At 45.9% G+C, this 14,971-nt stretch overlaps 1 protein-coding gene across 1 annotated transcript in view; it reads left to right on the top strand.

The window, feature by feature from the left end:
• SNRPA1 (small nuclear ribonucleoprotein polypeptide A') overlaps nt 1–14,971 on the top strand; it is an 840,838-nt gene that overhangs the window by 466,237 nt on the left and 359,630 nt on the right. The gene's annotated exons all lie outside the window — the stretch shown is intronic.

The following is a 14,971-nucleotide window of genomic DNA, read 5'->3' as shown; positions in this document are numbered from 1 at the left end:
TCCCTGCAGTCACTAAAGCTTTAAATCGAAATTTAGAAAGGGGTTGTTACGTAAACACAACATAATACAGGTTTTTTTTGGGTTAGATTTCGTAAATATATAAATGTGTCATATTATTGGTTCTTTCGGTAAAGTCACGTAGTCTGGAAATAATAAAATAATATCAAATAATATATTATTTCCTTTCTACGTGACTTTACCGAAAGAACCAAGAATATGAATCCCTGCAGTCACGAAAGCTTTAAATCAAAATTTAAATGTCTCGTTAAACCCGCCACCACCCGGCACAGCCAATTAGTAAGGTTTGTCACGTAAACAAAACAAACAGGTTTTTTTGGGGGTTAGATTGCGTAAATATGTGTCGTTAAACCCGTCACCACCCGGCACAGCCAATTATTAAGGGTTTATCACGTGAACAGAACATAGCACTACTAACCGGTGTGTTGGAGAGCAAATCCACAATGACAATCTTGAGTACGACGTTTCTCGCCAGTAATTACAACCGGCATCATCAGGCGACATTCATATTTACGCGATCTAACCCCCCCAAAAAACCTATATTATGGATGATATTGATCGCGAAACCCTACGTGTTAAAATGTAAATCCTGTTTAACGATGTCAGAATCAGAATATGTATTTAACACAGGAGGAATCCGAGAAGCTATAAAGCTGCTGCCCATCCACCCCCTCGTGTGCCGTTCCGGCTTCATAGGTGCTCGCTAACAGCATTTGCCACAGCAATCTGTTAAGGGCTATACGGGGGATACGTCTTTGTAATTCTCTTTGTAATGCTGTGTTTGTGTGCACCTAATTCACACGTGTGTGTTCATCATGGGGCGCCACGGTGGTGAGATGTTAACTACCTCGCCTGGTATACAGGAGCACGTGGGTTCAATCCTACGTGACTTTACCGAAAGAACTAAGAGTTTTAATCCTTGCAGTCACGAAAGCTTCAAATCTAGAAGCTATAAAGCTCTTTTCCCCCACAGATTTCCAGTGGGGACACGGGGTAAGAACATTACAACAACAAACGATACAAGAACACGATAGAAGTGCAAAGTATATGAAAGGTAAGGAAATCACTTAATAAATATATATGCAACTAAAACTAAACCAATTTTGCACATCTGTCAAACCACACGGTTTATCCGTATTCTTGTACAGAGAAATTGAGTTTTCAGGTGCAAATGCGTACAGCCGTTTAAATTCGGGCAAAAAACATGTTTTTGTCTATTTGTGTTTCTTGTGATGGGACGACTTTGTAGGATTACGTTGAGATTTATAGTTGGGATTTATAAGGGCACGGGGTGACCAATAAGGTCTGAATTGGTCTGTAACAAGGTAGGCACTGGTAAGGAGTTGACAGGTATGATTGTATCTTAACATGTAAAACCCAGTGAGCTATTAGCTTATTTTTCAGAAGCGACCTGGCCACAAATGATAGCTCAACAAAATGGCTTATGTGGAAATGTATAGCAGCAAAATAATCTAAATATAACACAAACTGCAGGATTTTGTGATTAGCACTGAGCAGTGTGGGATATGACCTCAGTGAAATGCAAGTGGATGCATGATAAAAACCTAAAGCTATTTTTGTTTTATTTTGCCAGGTAAGGCCCACTGAGCGATGTAGTTCTTCTTTCAGAAGCGACCTCGCCACAAATGATAGCGCAACAAAGTGGCTTTTCACGTGGAATTTTATAGTAGCAAAATACTCTAAACCCACGTCAATTCTAAATGTGAAGGGGAAATCCGGAGGATCCGGAGAAAAAAGTCCATGCGACCACGGGGAGAGAGAGAGAGAGACGCAAACTCCAAATATACATTAATTCTAGATTTGAAGCTTTCGTGACTGCAAGGATTCATATTCTTAGGTTTTTTCGGTAAAGTCACGTAGGTAAAAAATAAAAATTAATAAAAGTAAAATAAAAATAAAAAATCACGACGTTTCGGAGGCAACACAAGCTTCCGTCTTTAGGTGGAACCGTCACAGCCCGACAGCTGTATCAAGTAAATGAGAGATTACAAGAGATACCACTCCGTATATATGTAATATTGTAAATTACGGTGGGAGACCACTTGACGGGTAGCACACTTTATTAACACTTGTCTTTGCCACAATAACACGTGTGGTCACTACAGCTCACGCTACACGTTCCACCCGGCTACACACACACGGGCTCTCCAGCCCCGTAGCTTCCAGGGGAACCTACAGACCCACCCCAGCTTGGGTATGGGTCACAACCTCTGGGTCCCGTGGCCCGGCCCTCACACGGACGTCCGGCCCCGGGTCCCAAGGTCCCGCCTCTGAGCCACACAGGGTCCCGGCCCTTACAAGGACAGCGGGACTAGGGGTCTCAGGGCCCTATCTCTTCCTCCTCCGTCTTCCGTCTTCACTGGTCACCAACTCCCCGAGCGCCCGCGCGCATCGCCTTTTATAGTCCTCCTCTCCCGGGGAGACGGAGCTTATGCGGACCTCGATGTGAGCACCCACCCTAGTTGACCAATCACCACGCGCTGCCACACGATCCCTTTTCCCAGCTTGTGTCAGCGCACACAACCAATCACCACGCGCTGCCACACGATCCATCACTGTCAGCGCGCGTCACCACTACACAGCCAATCACCACGCACTGCCCCACGATCCCTACTGCCAGCGCGTATCACCCCTACATATATAATGGCGTCAGGGTCGGGATTGAACCCACGCGCTCCTGTATACCAGGCGAGGTAGTTAACATCTCACCACCGTGGCGCCCCATGATGAACACACACGTGTGAATTAGGTGCACACAAACACAGCATTACAAAGAGAATTACAAAGACGTATCCCCCGTATAGCCCTTAACAGATTGTCGTGGCAAATGCTGTTAGCGAGCACCTATGAAGCCCGGAACGGCACACGAGGGGGTGGATGGGCAGCACCACGCCCGGTCGCCTTTGTCTCCCCAGTGGTGATGTTTACACACCACACCAGGTACTTATTTGAGGCTGAGTCGACCTAGGGGAGGCCCAGGATCGGTTCAGATAATCGTCACCGGTGAGCGGCAATCGAACCCGGGTAGCCAGGTTCGTAGTGCCACACTACCGCTCCCCACTAGCACATATGTAACGACTCCGGACTCGAGCTATAGATCTTTATTTTATTGCACATAATGTAGCTTAGGACCACGTCGTCATGAGATAATGCCGACGTGCAGATCGTATGACCGAGCAGAGAGTGACGACGTGAAGACAGTGATGGCGTGAAGAGAGCGGCGACGGCCCAAGTCCCTCTCGACAGCCCCGAACTTCCCTTCTTGCCCTGCTTTTATCCTCTTGGATTCTTTGGGGGAATTTCCCCAGTCGTCTATTTTGGACACTCTGGGGAATTCCCCAACCAAGGACCTCTGGGAAATTTGCCAAACAAGATCCTCCAGACTTGCTGGCGCCTTGTCTTTGCACCCAGCCTCGCTGACAGCCCGTCTTCACATCGAGACCTGTTGATACAGACTTAACACATGCAATACGAGCGCAAGTGGGGTTCGCTGCTCGGCACTGGGCCAATCATACGGGCCAGGGTTTTGGGGGGCGGGGCAAGTATGTGAAGGTCCGCCGCTCACCTCGGGTCCAATCGGATGCGAGGTGAGCAGGGGCGGAACCTAAAGGCGGAGCCAGCAAGGCGCTATGCGGAGGCCGGATCTGGAAGGTTTGGTGAAGGGCGTGGTGAGAGGGAGGAGACAGGATCACGTGGTGAAGGGAATATAGGTGGGATCCCGGAAGGGCTCCGGGGGAGTTGGTAGAGTCACGAAGCTGGACCACGTTGGGTGGCCGGAGGGGATCCGCGCCATCAGCCACGTGGCTGGAGGAGCTTGGAGCACACCGTCGGCCAGCGGTGTGCGGGAGCGGGGGAGCGGAGCGACTGATGGGAGAGCGCGTGCGGGGCGCGCGCGAGGAGCAGCTGGTCCGCTGTCGGGACCAGCGGAGTGCGATCGTCAATGGGAATAAAGAGTGACGGAGACCAAGCAGTGTGTCGGCGAAGTCCTTTATTACACACATTTAGGGACACACAACAATAACGCTGTGGCCTTAAATGAAAAAATCATAACAGGCAGCATTTCGGGCAATGTCTTTTTTTCATAGCAAATGAAAATGTGCTATGGCTCTTGTATGAAGGAGGATCATTACTTGAAATGTCACCTATTCGAATGTTTTCCTTTTTTTAAAGGCCACACAGGATACATCGACAACGATTTTTTTCTGCGAAGTTTTGAACGTACAGGTTGCTTACCCTATTCTCAAATCTTTACACGTGTCCAACCCATCACAACCCCCTCTAGCCGATCACATCATTCATACAGCAGGGGGCGCACTTGCCGGGCAAACATGGATATGGAATTTGGCCAATTCTTTGTGCGGTCAGTTTGGTAACTGGGATCAGGTCATCAACTTGCTGCCCCTGAGAACCCAGTTGAATCCGTCGAGTGTTCGTTGTGTGAGCCTTTGCGTGTCTATGGATCTTTATGTGAGTCTATGGGTCTCTGTGCGAGTCGATGGGTCTCTGTGTGAGTCTATGGGTCTCTGTGTGAGTCTATGGGTCTCTGTGTGAGTCTATGGGTCTCTGTGTGAGTTGATGGGTCTCTGTGTGAGTTGATGGGTCTCTGTGTGAGTCGATGGGACTCTGTGTGAGTCTATGGGTCTCTGTGTGAGTTGATGGGTCTCTGTGTGAGTCTATGGGTCTCTGTGTGAGTTGATGGGTCTCTGTGTGAGTCTATGGGTCTCTGTGTGAGTCTAAGGTTCTCTATGCGCGTCTATGGATCTCTATGCTAGTTTATGGATCTCTCTATTAATTTATAGGTCTCAGTGTGAATCAATGAGTCTGTGTGAGTCTATGGGTCTTTATGTGAGCATATGGGTATCTGTGTGAGCTTATGGGTCTGTATTAGCCGATGAGTCTGTGTCTATGGATCTCTACGAAGCCAGTGATGATTATTATGAAGCCATTGCCAGTACATACCAGTTTCTCAATGATTAATCACGTTCTTTCGGCACACTGGTGATGTTTCATTCAACGAAGTTCATGTTAAGAAAATATCTGCTCGCTTTCGAAGATAAAGGATCATTCAAAAGGCGCGAGGAGGAACCACAACCACGTGGTAAAACAGCAGCAGCCACGCGGTGTGCCAGCACTAACAATAATTGCCAAAGCTCTGCCATCTTCTATATGTTAAGGTGTTATCGGCCAAATAAAGAGTGTTTACACGTGGTAAGAAACCGAAGCACCCAGAGAAAAACCCACGCACGCGAGGGGGAAACACTCAGTCTCGTCCAGAAGTAACAGGTGGAGTCCACATTACCGCCGCGATGCCTTCGCCTGGTAAGCCAGGGTTATTGCACCTTATCGACACCCAACGGGAAGGGAGTTTCCGCGACACGTTTGTAATCCACGGACCCACGGCAGCCACGTGCAGCGTAGCCACCATCGTTTTGATCTCGGTCCAGTTCAATACAATCTCAACGCCACCATCGAAATAACATTATCTGCATTCAAGTAGATTTGAAGCTTTCGTGACTGCAAGGATTCATACTTTTAGGTTTTTTCGGTAAAGTCACGTAGGTAAAAAAATTTAATTAATAAAAGTAAAATAAAAATCACGACGTTTCGGAGGTGGAACCGTCACAGCACGATTGCTTTACTTGATACAGCAATCGTGCTGTGACGGTTCCACCTGAAGACGGAAGCTTGTGTTGCCTCCGAAACGTCGTGATTTTTATTTTACTTTTATTAATTTTATTTTTTACCTACGTGACTTTACCGAAAAAACCTAAGAGTATGCATTCAAGTAGAGTAATGGACGCATTTGATTTAGTTGATGTATAAAAAATACATAGCATCTTGAATAAATTTGGGACGCCTTTCCCGGATGTAATGGCCAGCCCACTGGACTTGCAATTCAGAGGTCGCAGGTTCAATTCAATATCCCTGTGCAGAAGTTGAAACAATGGGGAAAGTTTCTTCATTTCCAGGTTTTTTTGGTAAAGTCACGTAGGTAAAAAAGTTAAAATTAAAATTAATAAAAGTAAAATAAAATACAAATAAAAAAAAATCACGACGTTTCGGAGGCAACACAAGCTTCCGTCTTGTGTTGCCTCCGAAACGTCGTGATTTTTAATTTTTATTTTATTTTACTTTTATTAATTTTAATTTTTTACCTACGTGACTTTACCGGAAAAACCTAAGAATATGAATCCTTGCAGTCACGAAAGCTTCAAATCTAGAATTTCTTCATTCCGCCTCTGTCCACCCACACCCACCGCTATAATTGGGTACACCACCCAGTTGAGTCGATCGGCAGGTAACGTGTGGTGGGCAAAGTGTGGGCATTCTCGCCTTTCCCAATACGTCTGGCCCAAGTCCGTAATCATAATATTAAAATATGCTCAAAATGTCCCCCCCCCCCCCAATATTATATTGCTATAAAAGAGATTTCTGTTTATATGATTGTGGTTATGGTTGTACTTTATTAATCCCTAATCTCTGCCATTACATACAATGAAACAAGAAAAGATAAAAAAGTAAAAAACAGAGCAATGTTATACAATACACTATTAAACATTATTGCAAAAAATAAATAAAAACTCCATCCTATGTGTTAGTGATTTTTTAAAAATATTTTAGGCAGGAAATGAGTTTTCAAATTTAGATTTTTTTTTTTCTGGGGAGGGGGGGGGGACCCCCAGACCCCCTGGAACATTTGGTTCCCCCCAATGTTGGCTCCATGGCTAGGGCCTTGGTCTGGCCGTCGTGGAAGAGAAGCCCTCTGGTGGAGTTTTCCAGAGCCTCATATCGCGAAGACAACACGTTCTACTTAATTAAATCGAGTTTTTAATAAATGTTTTCTCCTACCACATCAGAGTGCAGCGCCACATTAAATACGCACTACAATGACAATAGCTTAAAGCAATTTTAAGCATGATTTTTTTTTGGGGGGGGGGGGCAGAGATTTGTGACGTCATATTTGAGAGGGGGGGTCTGACTTTGTGACGCCGTGTGACGAAGAGGGGGGGGGGGATCAAAAATCGTCCAAAATCGCGTGACGTCATTTATGAACGGCCCCACATATAAAAATAGGTGAACGGAATCGACACAAATACAAGTTTCACACTTATTGCATTAGCTGTAGGTGGGGTCAGGTGTTCGTGGATCCAGGTGAATCCCGTGCCACGTGGAAGGCCAGGGAGAATGTGTGTAGGCGTGGGTAAACACACACACACACACACGTGTTTGAGCCGGTGCATAGGTCGAAGGTGTAAACTCACACGTGTTCTTTTTATAACGGTCTCCGAGCACAGGCTATGAACTCCCGAAGGTCAGAAACACACGGCACTCGTGAGGATTTCATTGATAAGCCTTAACACGTTGTTGTTTTTTTGTAACAAGACTTGGTTAAATTTCGATTTAAAGCTTTCGTGACTGCAGGGATTCATCTTCTTGGTTCTTTCTTCTCGCGACAGACCTGTTCTTCACCTGAGGACGGCTGCTTGCGTTGTGGCCGAAACGTCGTGATAATTATTTTATTATGTTTTATTTTTATTATTTTATTATTTCCATTCTACGTGACTTTACCGAAATAACCAAGAAGAGACTTGGTTATTTTAAGAATTTAAGGCGAAAGAGACACTGGGAGGAAATTCCAAAGCTGAGTGGGGCGAGGATAGAAGGATAAAGAGAGGTGGTTTGGGGCCATCCATTTAGTAGGTACGCATGGAGGGGGGAGTTCACCCAAATGCGCACGCTTGCGTATGGGGGGGGGGGGGGGGTCAGACATTTGTGACGATATGTGACGAGGGGGGGAGGGGGGTGAGAAATGTGACGTCACCTCAAAATGCACAACTTTAAATAAATATAGACAACACGTTTTACTTAATTAAATTAACTTTTTAATAAATGTTTTCTCCTACAACATCAGAGTACAGCGGCACATTAAATACGCACTACAATGACAATAGTTTAAAGCGATTTGAAGCATGTTTTATTTTTTTTGGGGGGGGGGGCAGAGCTTTGTGAAGTCATATTTGAGGGGGGGAGGGTCTGGCTTTTTGTGACGCCGTGTGACGAAGGGGGGGGGGGGTCAAAAATCGTCCAAAATCACGTGACGTCATTTATGGACGGCCCCTTAACACCTCCTAGCCACCGTGGCGCCCTCAACATGGGCGGACGGACTCAATGAGTGAATTGCATGGGGGAAGTAACCAGGGCACGAGTGACAGAAAAGTGATAAGGCAGTACACGTGCCAACCGGTAACTGGACTGAAACAATCCTGGTATGACAAGGTGCATAGGTATAGGTGAACACACGCGTACGTGAAAGACCACGTGCGTTACTTGTCAGATATATGATTATTATGACGTGTATTCCTAGGTTTTTTCGGTAAAGTCACGTAGTTAAAAATTAACCCGTAAAAACAAAGTTTTTCACTATAAATCCTTTATATGCGTGTTCAATGGGACACAACCCAGCCCACATTGGTCTTTGAAACGGGCGGCTAGAGTCCTCTCGTCCTCTGGCTTGAGATGGCTGCCACCTATGGGTCAGATGATTGCCTGCCACCATTAAGCATTTGAAGTTAAATATAAAAAAAATGTTACCTAAAAAGTGTAAAATTTTGGAAATAATTTTTCACGAAAAGAAATTGTCACCCACAACGAGTCTGTGTGCAAAATGTCAGCTCGATTGGATCACGGGAAGTGGGTTAAAAAACGACCGAAATATTTGCACGGTCGTAAGCGCGCAAGCAAGCAAGTGAACTTAATATAAAGTATTTTAAAAATAAAAATTAATAAAAGTAAAATAGAAATAAAATAATAAATCACGACGTTTCGGAGGCAAGTGAGATACAGCTATAGTGCTGTGACGGTTCCACCTGAAGACGGAAGCTTGTGTTGCCTCCGAAACGTCGTGATTTTTATTTTATTTTACTTTTATTAATTTCAATTTTTTACCTACGTGACTTTACCGAAAAAAAATCTAAGAATATGAATCCTTGCAGTCACGAAAGCTTCAAATCTAGAATTATGACGTGTGTTTACCCATGGAAGCCTCACTGAGTCTCGAGTCTTTTTTTAAGGAGGGCCCTGTTAAGTTTCCCCAGTTGGGGGCGATGTTGCTACTTGTTTCTGCTGATGCGTCTGATCCACACTTGCTTCATGTGCAGGTCATTTTCAGCAGTCGGATGTTTTTGGCCAATACCAGTCGCGCATTTTGTGTGTTTAGCCACGAAATGATAATCGCAGAACCCGGAGGAAACCCGTGCCGAACAAGGGGAGAAAACATACAAACTGCACGCAGAAATTTCGATTTAAAGCTTTCGTGACTGCAGGGATTCATCTTCTTGGTTCTTTCGGTAAAGTCACGTAGAAGGGAAGTAATAAAATAATTATTTTATTATGTTTTATTTTTATTATTAATTATTTCCATTCTACGTGACTTTACCGAAAGAACCAAGAAGATGAATCCACACAGAAAGGCGCCCGAGTCGGGATTCGAACCTGGGCTCAAGCGTTACCACGACGCTGCCATGCTGTCGCCTCGTGTCCGATCCGGGGTCAGGGGTCAGCAGCCACCAGAGGTGTGGACTCGAGTCATGTGACTTGGACTCGAGTCAGACTCGAGTCATGAATTTGATGACTTCAGACTCGACTTGGACTTGCATAACAATGACTTTGTCCCACCTCTGAGGTGTGGACTCGAGTCATGTGACTTGGACTCGAGTCAGACTCGAGTCATGAATTTGATGACTTCAGACTCGACTTGGACTTGCATAACAATGACTTTGTCCCACCTCTGAGGTGTGGACTCGAGTCATGTGACTTGGACTCGAGTCAGACTCGAGTCATGAATTTGATGACTTCAGACTCGACTTGGACTTGCATAACAATGACTTTGTCCCACCTCTGGCAGCCACTATAACTGATGAAGGCCGCTTGTGTTGCGATCGAAAGGTCGTGGGTTTTTTTGCTTTTATTATTTTCAATTTCTTTTTAATTTTATTTTACTATTTTTATTGTGGGTTTTTTGCTTCTATTATTTTCAAATTTTTATTTTATTTTTATAATTTTTTTCTTTCCTTTTATTTATATTTTTAATGAATCTTTTAGGATTTTTAGTTTTCTATTTAAGTGACTTTACCGATAGAACCAAGAATATGAATTCCTGCAGTCACGAAAGTTTTAAGTCAAAATTTTAACACGATAACAACGAGGGCCATTTTATTTTTCGAATTCACTATTAACAAAAAAAACTCCCTCGAGAATCTAAGAGCCGCAATGCACCGTGGTGAAAGAGAGACGGTGCTCCTTGATGAAATAACGTCCTAAACTAGCTGCAGGTTGTCGACCCCCTGACCTTGACACATTACAACAGGCGCGAGAAACAGGCACAATTCCGTCACTTCTACAAACACCCAGGGCTTACATTCTCACTCTCCATGTGTTGTGTAATGCTACGAGGCTGACTTGCGGGAGTGATAATCGGCACGATGCACTACAGCTTACCGACAAGATCCATAATCTTCTTCATTCGTACGGCTGCTGATGTGAATGTAGAGCAACGACTAGAATTTGACATCTAGGTGGTCAAGCTCAGACAACCGCGTCAGGGCCAGGCGGAGTAGCGTATTGCTGCTGTGACGTCTCCTTCGTATTTGTGGATCGGGGCATTGCGTCGTTATACTGGTAGGAACCACCTGGTTCCACCAGCCCACAGGGGATTATTGTGTCCGTCCGTCGTGCATCCAAAAATGGGAGGGGTTGGGCTGGGTGGGGAGGGTGGGGAGGGGCTGGGTGGGGAGGAGCTGGGTGGGGACGGTGGGGCTGGGTGGGGGGTGGGAGGGGTGGGGCTGGGTGGGGAGGGGCTGGTCACCCCGTGGTGCCCTTATAAAACTCAACGTTTAACCTACTCACGCCGGCTTGTGCCCGCCCTCACAGTCGGGCATATTTGCGGAATACACCACGCCGCCGTTGACCCTGGCCATTGACCGAGCAACCCAACGTTCCTACCAGCTCCCTCCGCCGGAATGTGTTATGTTGTAAGTTCTGCTCTGGATGAACACAGTTTTACACTAGAGAGTGTTTAATTTTCCATTTGATCCATAATAATCATACATTATTGTACCCTATATATTTTATACCATACTATGAACAGGCTTACATCATGAGGGAGACGCAAGATAAGATGGATGCTGAGCGCTCAACTAATTCCTGGAAGAAAAAAAAACATTCTAAACTGTTCCGGATGATCTCAAGCGCTGCATCATACACATGTACATATACAAAGAGCCCCCGTATAGCCATGGCATCCTTTTAGGGGCAAGTGCTGTTAGCGATCACCTGTACACTCAAAGACAAATATCTCCCATATGGGCTTAACAGACTGTTGGAGCAAGTGCTGTTAGCAAGGACCTATTAAAGCCGGCAAGGCACACGATGGGGTGGGTGGGTTAGCACCACACCTGGCCGCCTTTGTCTCCCTAGTTGCGATGTTTACACACCGCACCAGGTACCTATTTGAAGCTGAGTCGACCTAGGGGTGACGCAGGACCGGGATCGGTTCAAATAATCGTCACTGGTGTTGGCCGTGAGCGAGAATCTAACTCGGATCGCCGGGTTTGCGGCGCTAAAAACGACACCACCGCTACCCGCAACCTGCTTTCGCACATCTACACGAATATACTTTTTAATGTAATGTGAGGTGTATAGGTTAGTAGGTATAGGTCAGCGGTCGGGAACCTATGGCTCGCGAGCCATATATGGCTCTTCCAGTGACGGCATATGGCTCCCAGACAATTTTGAATTGAAAAAAATAAAATAAAAATCAGTTTGGAACTGATTTTAAAATACTTGTGATATTGCTTAATAATACTGTGTTATTTTAAAGTAAACAGAAATTCGTTTTGAAGATACATTTCACGGGTCACGCCTGCACGAAGCTCAACCTCACCACGTACGAACCAGACTACAAGGCCATCAGCAAAACCATGCAGCACCAGAAGTCGCATTAAAAGTAAGACATTTAATTTATTATACGTTAAAAATACTATATAGCTCTCAATGAAATATATTTATAAATATTTGGCTTTTATGGCTCTCCCAGTCAAAAAGGTTCCCAACCCCTGGTATAGGTGCATGGGTACACGTGTCAGCCCAGGGTCATGGGTATGGGTGGAACGGAGGTGGCCCGGTGGTTTAGAGGTCACAGCGCTGAGCTTGGCATCACCGACAATCCAGGGTTTAATTAGGGCTGCTACAGTCACCTGTGTCTGTTCATTGCCAGTGACGCCGCATGAAACAAACCGGTTAAAACCCGGTTACCGGTTTTGCCGAACGCGATGCGCACGTGACACGCGCTTCACCTTCTCGACTCGGTAACGGAGGAGGGAGCTGCCACAGTTGTGTCACGTGTGTGTGTACAGTACGTTGAACTTCTTTCGCACCCTACGTCGCCGAGCGTGCTGATTGGGACCCGCGGTACAGTGGGTTCGACCTCCCGTCGTGGCAGCCGAAACGGTGCGCAGGCTTCTTCGATCCACCCCCAACCCACCTCCCACCACCATCCCTAGCCCTGTCCCACCCAGCAGCATGAACGCCCACACCCAATGATTTGATGGGCAGATCGCGTTCGGTGGGGTCAAGTGTGGGTCACTTCGGTCCCACCGTGCCACGTGCTGCCCGTCGTTTCATAAGGGGCCGTCCATAAATGACGTCACGCACCTAGGAAGGGGGGGGGGGTCAGACATTTGTGACGATGTGTGACGAGGGGGGGGGGGTTTGAGAATTGTCACGTCACATCAAAATGCGCAACTTAAAATAAATATAGACAACACGTTCTACTTAATTAAATAGACTTTTTAATAAATGTTTTCTCCTACAACATCAGAGTGCAGCGCCACATTAAATACGCACTACAATGACGATAGTTTAAAGCGATTTGAAGCATGTTTTATTTGGGGGGGGGACAGAGCTTTGTGACGTCATATTTGAGGGGGGGGTCCTAACTTTTTGTGACGCCGAGTGACGAAGGGGGGGGGGGGCAAAAATCGTCCAAAATCGCGTGACGTCATTTATGAACGGCCCTAACGCTATGTTACACAATTTTTCTCCCTGGGTAGTAAGTGTTGTTTTTTTATTGCTCACGCCTTAAAAAGTATAGAAAATGGCTATTATTATTCCCCACAAACTTTACTTTTGTGACCAGGACTTTACGTGAAGGAAAGACACAAATGCACACCACGTTTTCTCACTGACAATAGGCACATTTAAAAATATCATTGTCCTGGTCACAAAAGCATAGTTTGTGGGGAATAATAGCCGTTTGCTGTACTTTGGAGGAAAAATCAATTAGGAAATAACACTTACTACCCAAGGACAAAGAACATTGTTACACAGTGTTATTAATGGAGTGGATTATTAATTTTCTTTTGTGTCCTGGTCACAAAAGCAAAGTTTGTAAGGCATAATAATAGCCATTTTCTGTACTTTTCAGGCATAAGCAATTAGGAAATAACACTTTACTACCCAGGGACAAAAAAGTGTTTTTGTTACAAAGTGTAATCACCCTCGGTCATTCATAATCAACGTTTTTGGGTTTAGATCGCGTTATTTATAAATGTGTCGTAACCCTCCACCACCCGACACGGCCAATCAGTAAAAAAGTGTCACGTTGACAAAAGACAAATAGTTGACTACTTTAGCCCACCGGTGTGTTGAAGTGTGAAACCAATTTTTGAGTACGACGTTTCGCTGGTAATTGCATCCAGCATCATCGGGCAATTCGCCAGAATGGTGAGGCTCTGCTCTGAGCAGCTGCCCGCGATAAAAGCGTGGAAGGCCTCAGCCCCCGTTGCCAATGCCATCCAGGCCTGGTTATGCACTTTATTTGGGTAAGTTAACTTAGCTGTCAACCCATACGGTTTACCGCGTATTCTTGTACATGTGTAATGGGTTCCGGAGACACTTGTAGAGGTAACTTCTTTATTACAATCCAACACTCCAACACTCCAACAGTCCAACAGTCCTGATACTCTGTAACAGCTCCCAGGTACACAGCCTAGGTACACAGCCAAGATGAACTACTCTGGCTACGCTCTGGAACTCGCCTTCACAAGGTCGTAGAGTCGGGAGTTCCAGAGTCCCACCACTGGCTCTCACAGCGTCCCAGAGTCCTCAGATGGCTGGTCGTGGGTCTTGGGCCTTGAGCTACGACTGGCCCTGATCGTCCAGGGAGCTCCCCTTTTATGCCTAGTCCCCAACGAGGGGTGGGGCCGTGTGCGCCCCCAGATATCCCACAGAGCACACACAGCCCCCCCCCCCCCCCCCCCCGTTGGTGGCGCCAAGCGGCTTAAGCGCCTGGGCCACCCGGGAACCCAACGCCTGGCGCCAAGAGGCTTAAGCGTCTGACCCGCCTGGGAACCCAGCGCCTGGCGCCAAGAGGCTTAAGCGCCTGGCCCGCCCAGGGTACCAGAGCCCCCAGCAGCCCCTCCCTTCTTATGTCACTACACATGCAAATTTAGTTTATAGGTCCATACGGCATACAACCGTTACAATACGGGCATCAACAAAAAATTGTGTCTTTGTGTTTCTGTCCTTGCGATGGGACTTTGTGGGATGAACTTTGAGATTTATAGGCGCACGGGGTGACCAGTAAGATCTGAATTGGTCTAGAACAGGGGTCGGGAACCTTTTTGACTGGGAGAGCCATAAAAGCCAAATATTTCTAAATATATTTCATTGAGAGCCATATAGTATTTTTAACGTATACTAAATTAAATATGTCTTACTTTTAATGCGACTTCTGGTGCTGCGTGGTGTTGCTGATGGCCTTGTAGTCTGGTTCGTACGTGGTGAGGTTGAGCTTCATGCAGGCGTGACCCGTGAAATTTATCTTCAAAACTAATTTCTGTTTACTTTAAAATGACACACTATTATTAAACAA

This window comes from Lethenteron reissneri, chromosome 1, assembly GCF_015708825.2.
Source record: "Lethenteron reissneri isolate LAM-NWPU_2019-01 chromosome 1, ASM1570882v1, whole genome shotgun sequence".
Taxonomy (NCBI): Eukaryota; Metazoa; Chordata; class Hyperoartia; order Petromyzontiformes; family Petromyzontidae; genus Lethenteron; species Lethenteron reissneri.
The sequence above is the reverse complement of the archived record's forward strand: the minus strand, read 5'-3'. Positions and strand labels throughout refer to the sequence as shown.